This window comes from Macaca mulatta, chromosome X (genome assembly GCF_049350105.2).
Source record: "Macaca mulatta isolate MMU2019108-1 chromosome X, T2T-MMU8v2.0, whole genome shotgun sequence".
NCBI classification, from domain to species: Eukaryota; Metazoa; Chordata; class Mammalia; order Primates; family Cercopithecidae; genus Macaca; species Macaca mulatta.
The window spans coordinates 145527387-145546394 of NC_133426.1; the positions used below are offsets into that span (position 1 = coordinate 145527387).

The 19008-nt window shown below is 40.7% G+C and overlaps 1 protein-coding gene across 3 annotated transcripts in view; it reads right to left on the minus strand.

The window, feature by feature from the left end:
- The window catches only part of FGF13 (fibroblast growth factor 13), a 607550-nt gene that overhangs the window by 507157 nt on the left and 81385 nt on the right, over positions 1-19008 (minus strand). The gene's annotated exons all lie outside the window — the stretch shown is intronic.

The window sequence follows — 19008 nt, forward strand, 5'->3', positions numbered from 1 at the left end:
TATTTTTTTCTATTTCATAGGTACTTTCTCTTTTCGCCATGAAATAGTGTTAGATTTTATACCAAAATATGTGAAAATCATACTCATTTTTGGGTTGCCAAATAAATTATCCAAGAATAGTTGTTTCATTTATTGGATGCCTTGTCAACATCTATTTAAAAATATTATTTTAATTATGTTTTCATATTAATATGATTATAATTTTTGTTTTATCATCTTATCCTTTGCCCCTAGATTAAATGCCACTTAGAGATAAATTTGTAAGTGGAATGATTTTTCTATTTGTAATTTTAATGAAGAATGAATATCCATCAATAAGGCTGACCTATAATTTTCTTTTTTGTGTACTTTTTCCCAATTTGAGGATTGAAATCATATTTCCTCAAAATATAAATCAGGAATTGGGTAAACTAGTATCAATTCAACATTTAAAAACAGTTTATGAGAGAATTTTTTTATTCTGGTAGAAAGTGTAGTATAGGAAAATATTATAAACTTTGTAGCTAGATAAATCTGGGTTCAAATCCCCACTCTATCACTTATTTGCTGAGGGATTCAGGCAAGCCATTTAACTTTTCTGAGCCTATTAGATCAGCTGTAAACTGGATTTACTAATGGTACCCATATATAATTGTTATATGGATTAGAATATAGAGGGGTGTGTGTGTGTGTGTGTGTGTGTGTGTGTGTGTGTGAAGGATTAAGTTTACAGTAGGCAGTCAAAACTGATGAACAGAGCTAGGTGCAGTGGTTCACACCTGTAATCCCAACACTTTGGGAGGCCGATATTGGAGGATCTCTTGAGACCAGGAGTTCAAGACCAACTGGGGAAATACAGGGAGACCTTGTCTCTACAGAAAATTTTAAAAATGAGCTGGGCATGGTGGCATGTGCCTGTATTCCCAGCTAATCAGGAGGCTGAGGTGGGAGAACTGTTTGAGCCCAGGAGATCAAGACTATGGTGAGCCATAATCATGCCAGTGCCCTCCAGCCTGGGTAAGACAGCATGACCCTGTCTCAAAAAATAAAAATAAAAACGATCAGTGTTGCTCTAAAAGTCTGAATTCTTTCTATTAATCTATTGGAGCCAAAAACCCATGGTTTGTGTGGATTTTATGATAGGACTTTAATTATTTTTCTTATTCCTTCCTTTGTTACCAGTCTATTCGTGTTTTCTATTGAAGCTTGCATGAGTTTTATATCATATAATTTTGCAGGAGGTCATTCATTTCTGCTCTGGTTTATCTGATTTATTAGCATGTAGGGAAGGTTATTGTTTCTCTGCAAATTTCTAAATCTTTCACATTTGTCATCTGATCTCCTGTCTCGGTCCTAATGTAATGAATTTGTGTTTTCTCTTTGTTTAGTTAGCGAAACAGTTGTTCATTTTTTTCAAAAACAAGATGTAGTATTTAATAGCTTTTTCTCTAGTTTATGTCTGCTTTTACGTTTACTACTTCCTCTGCCTACCATTTCTGGTTTCTGACATTCTTCCTAATAGAAAGCATCTAGGTGCAAGCTTAATTCATCATATTTGGCCTTTCCTTTCTTTCAAACATAAACACCTAGAGTAATGCATCTTCCTCTAAGCACCACTTTGGCAACATACAACACTATTTTGTTATGTTCAGATTTATGTTGGTTTTGCTTTTTAAAATGTCTGCGTTATTAGGATCTGCACTTCTGTCAAAATCAGGTGTTACGTAAGACAGCATGTTGGTAATTTCCCTTATTTCTCATTTTATTGTGGTTGCATAAAATTCTTTCTTAGTACTTTTGTCTTTTAACATTTACAAAGTATGTATCTAAGTCCAAGTATGTCATTTTTATGAATGATATGCATATATCTGTGAAGAAATTTTATCACTACCTTAAGAGCAAATAATGTGATAAGTTTGAAATCTATGGTGTCATTTTTAATTAAAATAAGAGCAAGAGGACTGTGAAAAATGTATATTTTCATTTTAAGATTCTAATCTTGACTATGGGAATTCTTCCAAAGGAAAATGAAATGCTGTTAATTTCCTAATATTGCCACTTAAACATAAGAATGACAGACTAAACAAACTATTTTAATGTGTTAATTCAAACCAAATGTAGTAATTCTTGGTTTCTAAACTCAGGAACATAGTAAGATCTCTTTTAGTAGAATGAAAATACACCAGTGTTGCAATATGTACCTCTTCTATGGCCATAGGTCGGGGGAAATAAAATCCACATACTTCTTTTCTTATAATTGACCAGCACTTTCGAATGTATATTCATTGGGTATTGATGGAGAGTAAGTGGGAAAAAAGGCTTCAGTGGTAAAATACATTTGGGAAATGCTAGGTTGCACAAAGGATTTCTTACCGCAAAATTTCTTAGGTTCTTTATATACTAATGTACTTTATGAATCTCTAAAAAAAAGGGACACAGGTTCTCAGGATTTGACCATAGATTCTTTCATTGTTCAGCATGTTGAAAGACTAGTATTTTCATGGAATGCACTCTGGGAATCACTACTGGTAAGTAACAAAAGCAGCTCTCCAAAGGCAGGGCTGCTTGGCCTTTGGAGGCAGTTTCTCCAGGCAAGCACATATCTGAGCCTGGAGGAGGCTCAGTAAACTCAAGCTGGGACCACGTGAAAATAAAAAAAAAAATTCTCACCAGGAGACTGAGAAAAAGCAAATGCCCAAGATGGAGGGGAAAGGAGTGAGAGGAATGTGCTGGTGATTGTTGTACAGATTTCAAAGGGTATTCATCCAAAGGCCAAAGCAGAGACTGTCCCAAGTCAAACTCAACTTAACATAGCAAAGGAAGAAGAATGACTTCATATTTTAAGAAATGTATCCTTTCTCCTTTGAGGTTCACAACTATGCAATTATAGTGCTCTCTCCCTCTCCTCATCATTGTCACTTTAGGCCTCACAGGCACATTCTCATATTCCCTGGGGTCTGTGGTACCTGAATCCCAAGTTTCCTCTTGGCCACAAGCCCCACCTTCACTCCAGGTGACTTCAGCGCACATGTGGATAACATATCCAACTTACGGCCTCTGAGTTCCTTGCTCTCTTCATCTCCAAAGATATTCACCTTTACATACCCACGTTGACCACTAGAGTTTGTTCTCACCTGGAACAGTTCCACTCTGAAATCTTAAATTGAAGCAGTCTAGTTTCTGAGCACTAGTTTCCTCAGCCTTTTATTCTCACTCTTCTGGGACTTAGAAAGTAGAAGAATCAGGAGGCTATGAAGTCTCCATTAAGTCTATCAATCAGGCCACCCTTGTCTTCCATCTTAGATATCATGGTCCCTGACTTCAATAATTATTTTACCAATATTCTTAATATCTTTGCCTCTGCTTTCCATTTTTCCCACCTGACAACCCCCTAACTCCAGATCAACATGGCAGAACATATGTCATGGAATCATATAGCCTGGCACCACTAAATATTTACGTTGTCCAACTTCATTTGGGTCTTCAACCATGCTCAACAACTTTATTGTGTACTAATACTATGTGTCCTAATCCAATTTCTTTCCCATTCCTCAGTACAGCTCATTTAATTCTTTCATCTGTTTCCTCAAGCTTGATTTTACTACCTGTCAAAGTACAGCACCTGTTTAAATCCTCTTCATCTGCCATTCTGCAGATCCACATAACTATGTATTATTCTCCGAAGAAATCAGGTCTCTCTTGCCAGTGGGACTTTGCACCTGCTGTTTCCTCTTCATGGAATACCTTTCTCCTGTGCTGGTAGAAAGTTACCTCCCCTGAAGCCTAGATACCATCTCTCACAAAATGCTGTAACTTACACCCCCCCCCACCCCGTCCCTTGCATCACCTTGCATCATGGTTTCCTCAAAATCCAACCATGTCAACCCGTAAACTGCCAGACCCTCCTTGAAAGCAGGGGCCATTCCTATTCATTATTGGAGCCCAATACACAATGTAGAGTAGTTTAAGGTACAGTTCTCAACCCGTGTTTGATGAATGATTAAACATAGAGTCATCATACCCTTTTAAAGAAAGCAGTGAGTTGCAACCTCTGCCTCCCAGGTTCAAACAATTCTCCTGCCTCAGCCTCCCCAGTAGCTGGGATTACATGAGGATTACCCATCCTCATGCCTGGCTGATTTTTGTATTATTGTAGAGACGGGGCTTCACCATGTTGGCCAGGCTGGTCTTGAACTCCTGACCTCAGGTGATCCTCCCACCTCGGCCTCCCAAAGTGCTGGGATTACACGTGCAAGCCACCGCACCTGGCCTGTCCAGACAACTTCTGAGGTCTCTTCCTTCTCTTAACTGGGCAGAACCTTGATTGGAACTATTTCACAGGAGCTCAGATGAATGGCAGAAAAAACAGCTGTTCATTTATTCTTTTTAAATTGTTAATTCATTACTTTACTTTTAAAAACTCTTTAATTCACTAAAATAATTTATCCTTGAGTCTTACTCTGGTAGAGAGCAGTGCACAGTGAGACTGACTTTAGAAAGCCAAAGATAGATTTGGCCAGTCCTGCTGTCCTTTCTATTTGTCATGTCTTGTAGGTATTAGTGGGAGTGAAAGAGCCTACCTGCAATTTTAGAGTGGCTATATATCCATTTTTCAAGATTCTAGTATCCTGGGGCTGACCCTCACCTGTTGAGCTCCATAAGAAAGTGATGATTGTAAAAGTGGCTGTCCAGGCAGAGTGTGGTCCACAGAAAGTGAAATGCTGCAAATTGCGTTAAAAACATTCTACTCTGGAGATCTCAATTGAAGGGTGATAGAGCAATTTGGTGTTGCTGAAAGAGATGATCATGTAAAAGTATAATACCTATGGTAATTATTTTCAAAGCAGCATGGAGTGTGTCTTTGCTAATTTAGATCACATATCTAGTCTTAGTATCAATGATCAGTGCTTGGTTGTGTCATGCATCTGCTGAATTTCTTGTGCTTGACACTAGGACAGTTACAGGTTGCAAATATCTATATAACCTTAGTTTCCTGACTCTATGTGCCACGTTTCTGCAATGGGAGTCTTAGATGTTTAAAATGACTGATAGTATATGGAGGTACTAAAAGCATCACTGCCAATCCCTAATATTTGGGGGCCCAAAGAATTCTTTTTACTTCCACTTTCATATCTGCACAGTGATCCACTCGACTGCCACCCTATGGGGTTTTCTGTCTGTCTGTCTGTCTGTCTCTGTCTTCATCAGTCCTATTAGCATGTTTGATTCACATGTTAAAAGTTCAAAACAAAATTAAATAATGTTAAAAAAAAAAAAAGAAAGCAGTGAGTTAAATCTAAAATTATTGAGAGGAGCCCGTTATACTTTAAAGGTATATAATGTCTTTTCTTCCTGCTTCAGATAGTGAACTTCTAATTACCTTTCAAGATTTAACTCAAGTGTTAACTCTTCCAAAAACCCCTCCCAGGTCCCCAGGGCTACTCCTCAGGGCTACCCTTGCCCTCTGCACTAACAACACTCATTGTATTGTCATTATATGCTTACATGTTGGGCTTTCTATCTTAAGTATGAGTGTTCTTTTTTTAATTGTTTTTTTTTTTTTTATTGAAATAGCTTTTGGTGTACAAGTGGCTTTTGGTTATATGGATGAATTCTATAGTGGTGAATTCTGAGATATTAGTGCACCTGTCACCTGAGTAGGGTACACTGTACCTAATGGATAGTTATTTATCCCTGTCCCCCCCCCACCCCCGGCACCTTCCCAGTTCTGAGTCTCTGAAGTCTATTATATGACTCTGTATGCCTTTGCGGTCCATTGTGAGTGTTCTGAAGGGCAACACAAGTGTTCTACATTTAAATCTATATCGATGTGTTAGGTTCTCAAGATCAAGTCCAGGTTCAATGATCTGCTAGGAAGACTCAATGGATTTAACAAATTGTTGCACTCACAACTATAATGTATTACAACAAAAGGATACAAAGCAAAACCAGCCTAGGGCAAAAGCACATGAGGTAAAGTCCAGGAGGAACCAGGTGCAAGCCTCCAAGAGTCCTCTCCCAGTAAAGTCACATAAAACATGCTAAATTCTCACGGCAACAAGTTGTGACGACACATGGGAAATGTCATCTACTAGAGAAGCTCATTAGACTCAGTGCCAAGGGTTTTTGGAGCGAGTTGGTCATGTAGACACTCTCTGCCAAGCACATACCAAAATGTTAAAAACCCCAGAGGAAAGCAGGTGTTCTTTAAAAACAACATTGTTTGTACAAATGGCTTAGGCACCAAGAGACACTTTATCAATTACAGAATGGTGGAAACCCTCCTGAAAGACGAATTCCCAGATGCCTGCCAAGGCCCAACCATGTAAACAGGGCTTTCAACAGATAGCAGTCAGGCCTACTATGCTGTTTTCTGCACAATCCATAACACCTAGTATTGAGCCTGAGACTACCAGACATTTAGATAGGTCATTCACCTATGTTATCCCACGACTTTTCACAATCACACCGGAACATCAGCATTATTATTCTCATTGTTAACAGACAGAAACAAGCTCAGAGAGGCTGAACAACATGCCCAGAATCACAGTCAATTAAACAGGGCTATCATTTGATATTTTAACTGCCTAATCTAGATCTCACGCCTTTTACACTTTACCACAATTGCCTATTCAGGGGGATTATATAAGCAGCAAATAAGTAGAACAAGGTAGCGGAAACTGCATGGTTAGGCAAACACACAAACAAGCAACTGAACTTGCAGAACACATACCAACCAAACTTCCAAAAGTTCTCAAGAGGCATTCTTGTAGTACCTTCTGCAGAGATTTCTGGGGTCCTTTTCCGGATTCCATCCACTCTCCAGAGGCAGCGACTGAACTGTGCAATTGCTAAGTTACAGACTTCTTCATCACTTAGAACTGAAGCACGTACCAGATGTACTGCCACGCTCATTAGGGCTAAGAACACAGAAACCCACCAAAGTATTCCACTTGGGATCCAGCCTAGCGAAGAGTAGTTGGAAATAATCAAAGCACCAGAACCCTCAGGCCCTAATTGAGGAACACTCACTTTTGCTAATTAATCTTTCCTCATGAAATAGTTTGATTGGGTCAACTCTGGCACCCACTGATGGAGTTTTGAAACCCCAACCGCAGACCAAACCCACTTCAGCAACTCATCTAATGAGTTAGGTGGTGTGTGTATGTTGAGGGAAAGCATTTACATCATTGCGAAGCAATGGCCACATGGCCAGTTCAAGTTCTCTGCCTTGTATTCAGTGCCTGCTCACTGGCCGACGCACTAACCTGGGCCCTGAGAATGCAGAAATGAACAAGAGCCAATCATCATCTTTGCAGGCAGAGTCCAGAGTAATGGTTAAAAAGTGGCATTTCCCTTGTTCCCGTATCCTGTGATTGACTAGGGACTATCCTTTGTCAATGCAAAGTTGAAAGGACCCACTGGAATCAATATAAACGATAATAACAATAGCACACACCATTGATGAAGCACTTACTGGGTACACCAGGAACTGCGCTAAGCATATGACACGCTTCATCTCATTTATTCCCCAAAATAGCCCTGTGAGGTAGATATTCTTATTATCCCCAAATGACAGATGGTAAAACTGAAGGTTACAGGAACCAAGTAACTTTCTCAAGCCCAAACACCAAATATGTGCTAGCAGTGGGATTCAAACCCACTTCTGCTTTCCTACAGAGCCCAAGTTCTTAACTTCCTACCTTAGAGAAGCCAGTATAGAAAGCAATTGAAGAAGTAAGACAGCAGGATTTAGCCACTCTGCCCCTCTCTCCCAAGTCAGAGGCTCTTTCTGCACCAAGGACAAAATAGTCTGCTCATTGCAGGTCCACACTGGGCTCAAAGAGCAGGTCTGTGACCTAGAGCCCATCAGTTATTTTCACATGAACAACTCCATTCTCAGAGACCCATGTACACAGAGGGTTTAAGGCAGCCACCAAAGCTCACTTAATACGCCCATCTCTTAGAGACACACAGTACAGGGGAAACAACAGCATAGACTGGGTACAGATCATGTACCCCAGGCCTCAGAATGGTCTGGCTGGGGTTTCAATGGCAAGCTTCCCTACCACAGAGGAACGATTTCCAGTTTACAAAGCACTTTCATATCTGATCCTCCTGGCAACCTTTTTAAAGAGGTATGTATGATTCTCACTTCTGATTTGAGGAAACTGAGGTTCAAGGATGTCCAATGACTTGCCAATATCACACAATCTGTACGAGACACAGCGTGGACTCCAAACCAGGTCTTTTGATGCTAAGCCAGTTTGTCTACACCACGTCACACTTGTTATTAATCTTTTTTTTTTTTTTTTTTTTTTTTTTTTAAGATGGAGTCTCACTCTGTCACCCAGACTGGAGTGCAGTGGCGCAATCTCAGCTCACTGCAACTTCCGCCTCCTGGATCCAAGCGATTCTCCTACCTCAGCCTCCCAAAGTAGCTGAGATTGCAGGTGGGCATCACCATGCCTGGCTAATTTTTTTTGTATTTTTATTAGAGATGTGGTTTCACCATGTTGGTCAGGCTGGTCTCGAACTCCTGACCTCAAACAATCTGCCCGCCTCAGTCTCCCAAAGTACTGGGATTACACCCGTGAGCCACCATGCCCAACCTGTTATTACTTAATATAAGCCCATCACTACACTAGTTAGGCAAAGACATATTGAGTGCCTTATTATCTACAGAGAACTGTATGAAATGCCCAAGAGTCCACAAAAGTAGGTATGAGTTATGCATCTTCATGTGCACACACAAATGCTTACCTGGGAATTAACAGATCACTCAAAGTGCAACAAAACATGAGCATATGTTTTTAAAGAAGTCTATTAAACAAAGTGTTAAATTCCTTACAGACTTAAAAAGTAGACTACACAATGGAAGGCATCCAATTAAAGGTACCAAGAATGTTCCAGCTTTCAGGATTGCACAATGGTGATGAATTGAAAGTGGGGAATAGTTGTTTGTTCTACTTATCTTCAAATGATTCAAATGTACCTTAAAGAAAAAGGTAACCTAAATGTAGTAAGACCTGTCATCTTTATGGGTCCATTACAGATTCATCCATTCATTTACTCAACAAATACCTACTTAGAACTACATGCTAAGCAATATACTAGTTGCTAGGCATAAAAGGAAAAATAAGGCATACTGTAAGAGAAATACACAGAGAAGGGTAGAAGGGAAGTCTAGGTACTGAGAAAAATGTGTACAAAGGCACTGAGGCAAGAGAGTATGGTGATTGCTATTGACAACTCCTATTTGAAACACCCTATACATGGCTTTTCTGAAGCATGCCCTCTTGATTTTCCTTCCACATCTTTAAACATTCTGTTTCTATGTGTCTTACTGATTCTATTCCTCTCAACCTTTACAAGAAGTGTTATTCAACTTAGGTCATATCTTTTTCTCCTCTCACTCTACTCTTCAACAAGATCATCCATAATCCAGGACTTCATTTCCCATTCATATCTTCCTCCTCATTACCCTTTAACTCCACATCTCCAGCCTGGGACAAACATCTGAAATCCAGACTCGTATATCCAATGATCTAACTCTGTTTCTCCCCTTTCACATTTTATAGGAATTTCCAAAACAACCCCAGTTCAAACTGGAGTCATTCATTCACCTCACCACCAAACTAATATGTGCCTAGTGGTCCCAGTAAATGGCATCACCCCAGTGCTCCAGCCAGACACCCAGAAGTCATCCTTGACTCCTCCCTCACCCTCATTCCTGACATCCTACCCATTGGCAAAAGTCCTGTGGGTCAGCTCTGTGTTCTGACTAACTAGCTGATATTCCCACACCTCTCCATCTCCAGGCCCACATTCATTTCCAGAACACCATCAGCTTTCTTCCAGTCTCCTAATGTATCTAGTGCAACAGGCTGCTAAAGAGTCTCCCTGCTTCTATTCTCACCCTCCTTCAAATCTGTTCTGTAGTAAGTCATTCGATTTTATCACCTTTACAAGAAGTCCCTGATCCAAGTCATCATTTCCTTGCTTCCACTTTGTCCCTCATGGTCCATTCCAACAGAGCATCCAGGCAGTATGGGGGAGGGGGATGGGGCAGCAATCAGATCAATCCTGTTAAAACATCATGTGCATTTTATCATTCCCCCAGTGTCTTTCCGTCTCACCCAACATGAAAACTAAAATGAAAACTAAAATCCTTACATTGGCTAACAACACTCTCCATGATCTGGGTCCCTACTATCTCAGAGATGTCATCTTCCACCACGTTTCCTTGCTCACTCCATTTCGGTCACATTGGCCTTGTTGCTGAGCCTTGAATATGCCAATTCTCCTTTCTCCTAAGGGCCTATGTCTGCTCTTCTCTCTGCCTGTAAAGCTCTTTTCCTTCATGGTCAATCTCTCACTTCCACCAGGCCTTTGCTGAAATGCCAGCTTTTCCTCGAGGTCTTTCCTCACAGATAGATAGATAGATAGATAGATAGATAGATAGATAGATAGATAGATAGATAGAACGTACACACACACACACACACACACACACACAAAATTGGCACCCTTACCCCAAAGGCACACTCTTAGACCTTTGCTGCTTTCATAGCACTCCTCACCATGTGATATGCTCTATATTTACTTGTTGGTTTCTTTACTATCTCCAAACTCCACCTCAGTAGAATATAAAATCCGCAAAAACAAGGAATTCCTTGTCTATTTTATTATTTGACTTATCCCTCAGAGCCAAGGACAATGCCTGGAATGTAGTAAATGTTCAATAATTACTTGTGAAATGAACAGTAACTGCATTGACCTTTTCAAAATGTAACTGACAATTGAATCATGTTACCCTAGGCTTAAAATCCTTTAATGACTTCCCACTGCTATTAGAAAAAGGTTCAAATCCAGCACCATCTTGTGCCACCCTCCAGTCACTCTGCTCCAGCCCTGCTGAATTTCTGTTTCTCTATCATGGTATTGTTTATTCTACTGATAAGCCTTCACACAGGCTGGCCCCTCTAACTGCAAAGCTCTCCTCTCTTCTCATCATATAACGACCCCTCCACATTCTTCTATCCTAGTCGAAAAGTCACTTTCTTGGAAAAGTCCATCAGGTTTGTACATCTCCTTTGCAGTTTTTTCCTACTTCTCTTATTAACTTATGTATATTTAGCTCCTCAATGTTCTGTTTCTCCGAATAAACCATTAACATGGAGACCATATATATTCTATTCAATACTCTAGTTCCCAGTAGGCACATAATAGGTACTCAGTGAATATTTCTTAACTAACTGCTAAGAGCAAGTGCCTTATAATACAGCTCAAATCACATTAACATCTATGAAAGTAGTAATGTCATGGGTTTTGTGTGCTCTAGGAACCACACACTGATTAGCCAAAGAAGCCGAAAAAGTGATCCTGGGAGCTCAGGCCGACTGAAGACACTGCCGGGCTCAAACAGTTAAGGCACACATTCTGCCTGAAGAATACATAGGCAAGTGAAAAAAAACCCATTCCTTTTGCGAGATCTAAGTTGGTGCTGTAAACATCAGTCGTTTACAAGTGCATCTGTCACCTGAATATAAGGACAGGTAGTTTCCAAAACTCGGTTATGATAAATGTGTCTCACTGCATTTTTTTCCTAAGCTGCAAGCAATGACTGATGTTTATTGTCAATATTTTAGTTGTCACGTTAGAAAATGGCACAGAGAATCGGCTATAGGTTCTATAGGTAAAAATGACAGCTAACAGAAAGAAAAAGATAAAAATACCACCACATAAAAACATCGTAATTGGCATCACGGACAATAAAAATAGGCAAGGTGTAAACTTTCGGAGAATAGCAAAGTATTCTCTTCAGGAAAACTTGAATTAAGTACACGGCTTTTCAAAATCTGCCAGTAAGTAGTACATCTCTCTAACTGTTAACAGTTTCGGGCGGTAAGTGGTTTTCAATTTCTGGGTATGGTGTCATGGCTAGGAAAGAGTAAACGGCCACCAGCCTGCCTGAATTCAATTCCTGGCTTGGTCACTTTCGAGCCATATGACTTTGGCAAGTGGTGTTATTTCTTGGAGCCTGGGTTTCCTCCTCATCTGTAGAAGAGTAAAATTAATGCCTGTCTCAAAAGTTGTTGTGAGAATGAAATGCAATAACATAAGAAAAGAACAGAAAAAGCAGTCATCCATTTTTTTCTTATTTTCATTGTGGTGGTGGTTGTTGTCATTATCCACATGATCATCATCACATCATATGTGGATGACGACAACAACCAGAAATATTTGCAAGTAGAGGTCCTGAGAGACTTTTAATGAAAGGACTCGGCATGTGGAGAATCATCTAAGGCCATACAAAATAAAATGCTGTAACAACACAGTGTCAAAGACAGGGCTTAGCAATGCGAACACTATATATGCCCTAAGTTTGATAACCAGGATAAACAATACAAGGAGCTCATGAGAATAAAAACCAATGGGAAATATCCTGCCTCTGAAAATCATGCTATAAAGATTTTGAAAGGGGAGCCAGAAGTCTCTAAGCTCATTTGTGTTTGGATATTTATTTGGTAATCCGGGTTACTGATTCCATATTACTCATGCCTATGTTAATAGTCCTAGTAGTCTGGAAGAGCCCCAATGCTTCACAGTCATCAACAAGGTGTGTATCGTCATTTACAGATGTTCCACACTTTGCAAAAACTGATAAGCTTCCACGCAGAAACTGCAACACAGGCCTGACTAAATGTTCAATGTTAACAAATATATAACATAATTACAAAAGTAAATGTTACAGCCCTGGTTTTATCCGAATGGACATTATTTGGATGGCTAGTATTCAAATTAGTGGAGGTTTAACAAAGTTCAAAAGGAAGTACTTCGGTATACTCTGTGTTGTCTGTCTTCCCTATACTGTGGATGCGATCTCACTGCTCAATTAGGGAAGATGTCCCCCATTCATCCCAATTTGAACCTGCTTGTGCCCCCAAAACTTTCTCTGGACTTGAAGACAAACTAACCTAAATAAGGAGCTGCTCTTTTAGGTGATGAAGGCTGCCTGCCTGCAAGGTGGGCTCCAACCAGACTCCACCAGGGCATTGCTGGAGCCTTTGAGCACAGATTGGGGATGCATCAAAATCTAGTCCCAAGGGACTTGCATGCACAGCGGACCTACATACTAGCTGATCACATAAATCAAACTCTCCAGTCTCCTGAACTGTCCTCGAGTGTGGTCTCAGGCTCAAATAACTGCCTTTCTCTTCTTGCTACTGTAATATGCACCTGTCACCCCCACATTTCTGTGAGTTCACTGCCCTCTCCAGTGGCCAGCTCTGCAGACCACCAACATGCTAGCTGAAGCCCACACACACCAAAGCCAAGGAAAGGTAGCCCTGGCAGGATGCAACACTCCCCTCCTTCTCTCCCTTCCTGTTCTCACTGGCACTGCTAGCCTCAGGCCTGGGATGGCGTACTCACTGAGCTGCAACCCTCACCACAGTCTCACTCGATGCACTGAGTGCCCATTGAGCAGGGAAGCCTGAACCCCCTCCTGGCCCGTGTGAAAAGAACTCTGACCTTAAGTTCAGCCCAGCCCTTGCCAACCCTTTTCCTCTACCCTGATGGTGTTCTACCACCGCCCAAGCCAGAAAGCCTGGAGACGAGAAGCTGCTTCTCTCTTAACCACTGCCTGAGACGCTCGCCTTTTGGGGAAGCCAGTTCACATTCGCATCCTATGAGAAACAAAGCCCTGAGATTGTACCTCCTGTCCTGATGATTCCTCAAACCGTATCACTTCTCTCTAGTCCCCACTGACATGCCCTGCAGTCAGGCACCCATTCTCCCTTGCCTGGACTCCTGCCATGGTCTCCCTGCCCAGTCTTCCCCCATGCGTATGCTGCCAAAGGCCTCCTAAAAGCAAGTCAGATCCCCTCACTCCTCTGCTGAAAAGATCTTCAACAGGTCCCCATTAGTTAAGGAAAGGAATTCCACAAATGTTAGCATATTATCAAAGCCTCTAGAGCAACGATCGTCAAGCTTTTTGATCTCAGAATCTTAAAAATAATTGAGATGTGGCAGAGAAAAAAAGGGTGATTTCTTGAGGGGGGTGAGGAACAGTACTCCAAAGAGCTTATATTTTTGTGAGCTACATCTGTCAATATTTATTGAATTATAAATAAAAACTGAAAAATGTTTTAAATATTCAGGTATCAATGCACTTGAAATTAACAATAATAAATCAACAAGATGCTCATATAAATAATATAATTACATGGTAACATAAGTAACATATTTTTATGAGAAATAACTACAGTTTTATGAAACATAACCATATTTTTCAAAACAACCAAAAATGTAGGTCACAACAACACGGTTTTGTATTTTTGCAAATCTCTTCAGTGTCTGGCTTAATGGAGGACAGCTGGATTCTTATGTTTGTTTCTGCATTTGATTTGTTATGGTAGTTTGTTTCAGCGGAGGTACATGAAGAAACTCCAGTAATACACAGATATGTAATTAGAAGGGGCAGGATTTTGCAGACCCCCTCAAAGGGACTTTAGTAAGGAGGCATCAAATCAGCATCAAATCAAATGGGCATCAAATCAGAGAGACTGGGAGAGAGGGATTGCAAAAAGGCACAAGTATACTTTTGAGAGTGATGGATGCTTTCGTTACCTTGATTGTGGTGATGGTTTCATGGTATATACATATGTCAAAACTTATAAAATTGTATATTTTCAATATCTGCTATTTGTCATATGTCAGTTAGTTCCATAAAGCTGTTTAAAAATAGGAGAAAAATGCTTCAAAAATGCTGCTCATCATGACGTCAGCCTCCCTTTCTTCCTCTTCTTCCTCTACTCCCCTTCAAGCCATAAAACTAACACTCGCACTGTGTGTTACTAACAGTGGTGCCCCAGACCCACCAGCACCGGTTCCTTTCTGCACCTTTCCTCTCACCCCTTCCTCTGCCTAAAATCCTTTCCCCATCAATGCCTCCACTCTCCACCTTCCCTCCTCTCCAACTGGATAAATTCCTCAAAATCTACATCAAATGTCATCATCCCTAAGAAGCTTTCCTAGATCCCAACACCTTCTTCCCGGAAGATTAAGCTATTGTTTCTTCAAGTCAGGAAGGAAGCAGGGGGCACATTTCTATCTGAAGTTCCTCAGATTGGCTTGTCTCCTGTTCATCTTCTTTGAATCAAGAAAAGACACTAAAAAAGAGATCCAAAACGTCTATGAGCAGATGAAGACAGCCTAGGGCAAGCAGCCTAGTGCTACACGGCCTACTGGAAAAGTCGATTTCCTCTGTGTTCCATCTCCCCACCACACACATCTGCAGGGAGCTTGCTGATAGCAAGGCCTCCAGCCAGCTATAATCCTTAAAGCACCAAGCCCATCACAGGTTCTCACCACATACCTGTGCTGCAAGGGAACCAGGACTTCCTCAGGAAGACTAAGCTTCCTCAGTAAGACCTTCAGACATAAAAGGCATCTAAGAGTATCCACCTGCCAGGGTTGCCATAAGTCCTTATCGACAGAGTGTATTATTTTCCTAGGGCTGCCATAACAAAATCACAAACTGTGAGGAATGCATTCCCTCACAGATCTGGAGGCTGCAAGTCTGAAATTAAGTTGTCAGCAGAGATATGCTTCCTTGGCTAGCAGTTGCATCACTCCAATCTCTGCCCTCGTCTTCACATGGCCTGTTAGGTCTCCATGTGTCTCCAAATCTCTTTCTCCTAATAAAGATGCCACTGATTGGATTTAGGGTCAACCCTAATTAAGTATGACCTTGTCTTCATTTGATTACTAGGTTCATGTAAAAGTAATTGTGGTTTTAGCCATTGAAAGCAAAAAAAAAAAGAAAATTCATCTGCAAAAACAAAACCCTATTCCAAATAGGGCGACATCCTGAAATTCTGGGTAGACGTGAATTTTGGTGGATGTATCATCATTCAGCACAGTATACAGAGCATGTGTGAAGGTACACAGTAAGTGGCAGGCTCATGTGAACATCTTCCCTTCTTTCTACAAAGATAGAAGAGAAGCAGAGGCCCCTTTGCCCAGGAGGATAACCTGGGCTTGTGGAGGGCTTTTTACTCAGACACTTACCAACCAAGTAGGAGCAACTGGAAGGAAAATGAAAGACAGAAGTGGATGATAATTGTTTTCGTTCTCAGTCACTGCCCTCCTCCCATGACTGCTCTGCTTTCGTTTTTCCCTGTTTCCTCACTCTGCACCCACATGGTCAGGGCCACACAGAACACACACCTGCCTATTCAGAGTAGAACTTCATACACTATCCAGGAATTGCCTCCTTACACTTAGGGAATATCATTTATTGCTAAAATTTCTCAGTGATGAGGATAGAATATCCCCCTGAGGGAATGTTTGTTGTGTGCAGCCTATACAATAAATCATAAAGGCCAGCTTTTTTAAATGAATAAAAGGGAAAGAATGACTGAAAAAAAATTACTCTAAAAATGCCTTCACAACTAGCTCTGATCCATAATGCTATAATGTGATTGGGCTCTCTAATGCCAGGTAGCAGCTACTAGTTAAAAAAAAAAAAAAAGAAAGAAAGAAAGAAAAAAGACAAAACATGAAATATCATGGCAAAGTATCAAAAGCCTTCACGGAAAAACAAATACAAGTAAATATTCTATGTCCATCTTTAACACTGAAAGGCCAGGGATGTTGAAGCCCACATTTAGGAACCTGCAGTTGATCTGTTAGCTGTACTCAGTGTGCTCCTAATGTCAGTTTTGCTGTAAGTGCATAACAAACCCTACCAGTTCACAGAGGCTTGGACGCCTGGGAAATATGGTGACAACCATGGGGGCACGTTGGGCAGGGTCCTGACCCCCTACCCAGCACACAGGAATTTGTCAGACAATGAGGTAGCAGGCCTGGAGTCTTTCTGGGATCCCCTTTTGCCCCCAATACCAAATCTTAAGTTCAGTTTTGAGTTGCTCAAAACATCATTACTTCTCAAAGGCAACTTGAACTGAGTCTCCTGCAATGTTAAAATGACCTTGACCTTTTCTGCTGTCAGTCTTGGCGATTTGGTGAACTATTTACAAAACCCTATTATTTCCCTTGAGTATTCCTTTTCCCTCCCTGTTTTTCTTCTATTCTTTACTCTCCCTTTATTCTTTCAAGATATTCATAGTGCTTTATTCAAATTGTGATACTTAACACATCACTAATTTGCACCATTTCAAAGGTTTTCCATTTCTAGACCTATCCCCATAACATATATTATTGCAATACATTAGATTAAGGCTTTAAAATTAGAAATATGGAATTGACATCAAAGGGAGGCCACATGCCATGTTACATGGGCAATACTTCGTTAAATGTACATAGGAACCTAATCTTCACATATGCTGAAAATTGGTACTGTTTACACTTATAAGGGCTACTAATATTATCTCTTACTAGTGTGTTTGGTGAAAGAAAAGTGTGTTAAGTTTAAAACATCCTGAGAATAACAGGTAAGTATCTGGGTCAAAATTCCCATTCAAGTAATTACATTTCCCCAACCAAAAGTTAATTAGCACTTCTTAATAACACTGTTGGATAGTGCTACTGAGTAAGATTATTTGAGCAAGTACAAGTCCACAATGTACAAAACAACCCAGATCATCCCCATAGGTTACTTTTTCTATTAATTGGAAATCTGTGGTCTCTTATTTAAGGGTGAGCCCCCATTAAAGGAATCTTGGACAGTCCATTAAGACAAAAGTCAACTTCATGTACATACTCTCCACAAACTCTTCTGAGAAAATATGATACTAATGACTTGCTTATCCAGCACAAAACCTATCAGTGCATGTCACCCATCCAGAACTCAGGTGATAATGGGAAGAAGGGCAAAACAGATTCTGTAGAGGTGCACAATTGCACACACCCACACCCATACCCACACACAAAGTTTCAGATATCGTTATTCACAGGAGAACTCCTCAGCTCCTCACTAGGAGCTTCCATTTTCCTACTTTACACAAAGTTTTTACAGGGTTGGCACATTCTCTCCATCTGAATATCCTAGAACTACCAAATGAGAGGGAGAAGAGTGAGCAAGTGCTACCAGTAGGCCTCTAACAACAACTCAAAGTGACAGCTGCTAGCCTGCCAGAGAGGAAGACAGAAAAACTCAGCAACTCCAGCCCAAGAACTCAAGAAGTTCTTGGTTTCAGACCATTTGTTGCAGGATAAAGTGATGCCCATACCTCAAGAACTGATACTTATTAGGAAGATTCTGGGTTGCCAAAAAAAGATAAAATCTACTCAGCAGTATTTGCTTTAGAAAACCAAAGTAGTGACTAATACATTTTCAAAAGAGACTACTGAAACTTTTCAAATTAAAACTGCTTTGCTATCTAAAGGGCAAATGGTAAAACTCACCTATCCACAATGACTCCCTCCCTGGTGCTCAAAGAGATAAAGTGGTGTTAAAGAGAAGGCTTTGTTTGCAGGTGGTGGCTTGGAATTTTTTCAAATAGTGAATCTTCTTTTTCCTGTTACTGTATCCAGCCGTCATCTAGCCTGTGAAGTAGGCTAAGTCCACCTGCAGTGCCTTCTCTCTAGCCTATCAACAAATATTTACTGAGCCCTTTCTATGTGCCAGGCACTGTGCTAGATACGGGCAATAGGAACAAGATAGAAACAGCCAAAGCCTGCACAGAGCTGATAGACTAGACAACTTATAAAATACCAATTACTCATTGTATGATAAGCACTGGGATGCAGTGAACCTAAGAGATACAAGAATCCCAAGGAGCAGCCCCTAATTCTGCTTTGACTCCATTACTGTAGTAACCTCACACTAGCAGCCCAGGCCACTTGTTTCAGTGGCCCACATAGGGTGCCACACCCACAGCAGTGTCTCATGCCCTGAATCTTTCTCATACTCTGTCCATATCCTTTTAATACTTAGCTCTCCTGGGCCCCGTATGTTAGGGAGTTAAGACTCCTAAGAGGACACAATCAGATAAACCATGCATTCTCAAAGGGTCAGTACAGTCTCCAAAGGGTTGAAGTTGGTTCTTTGGGAGGGAA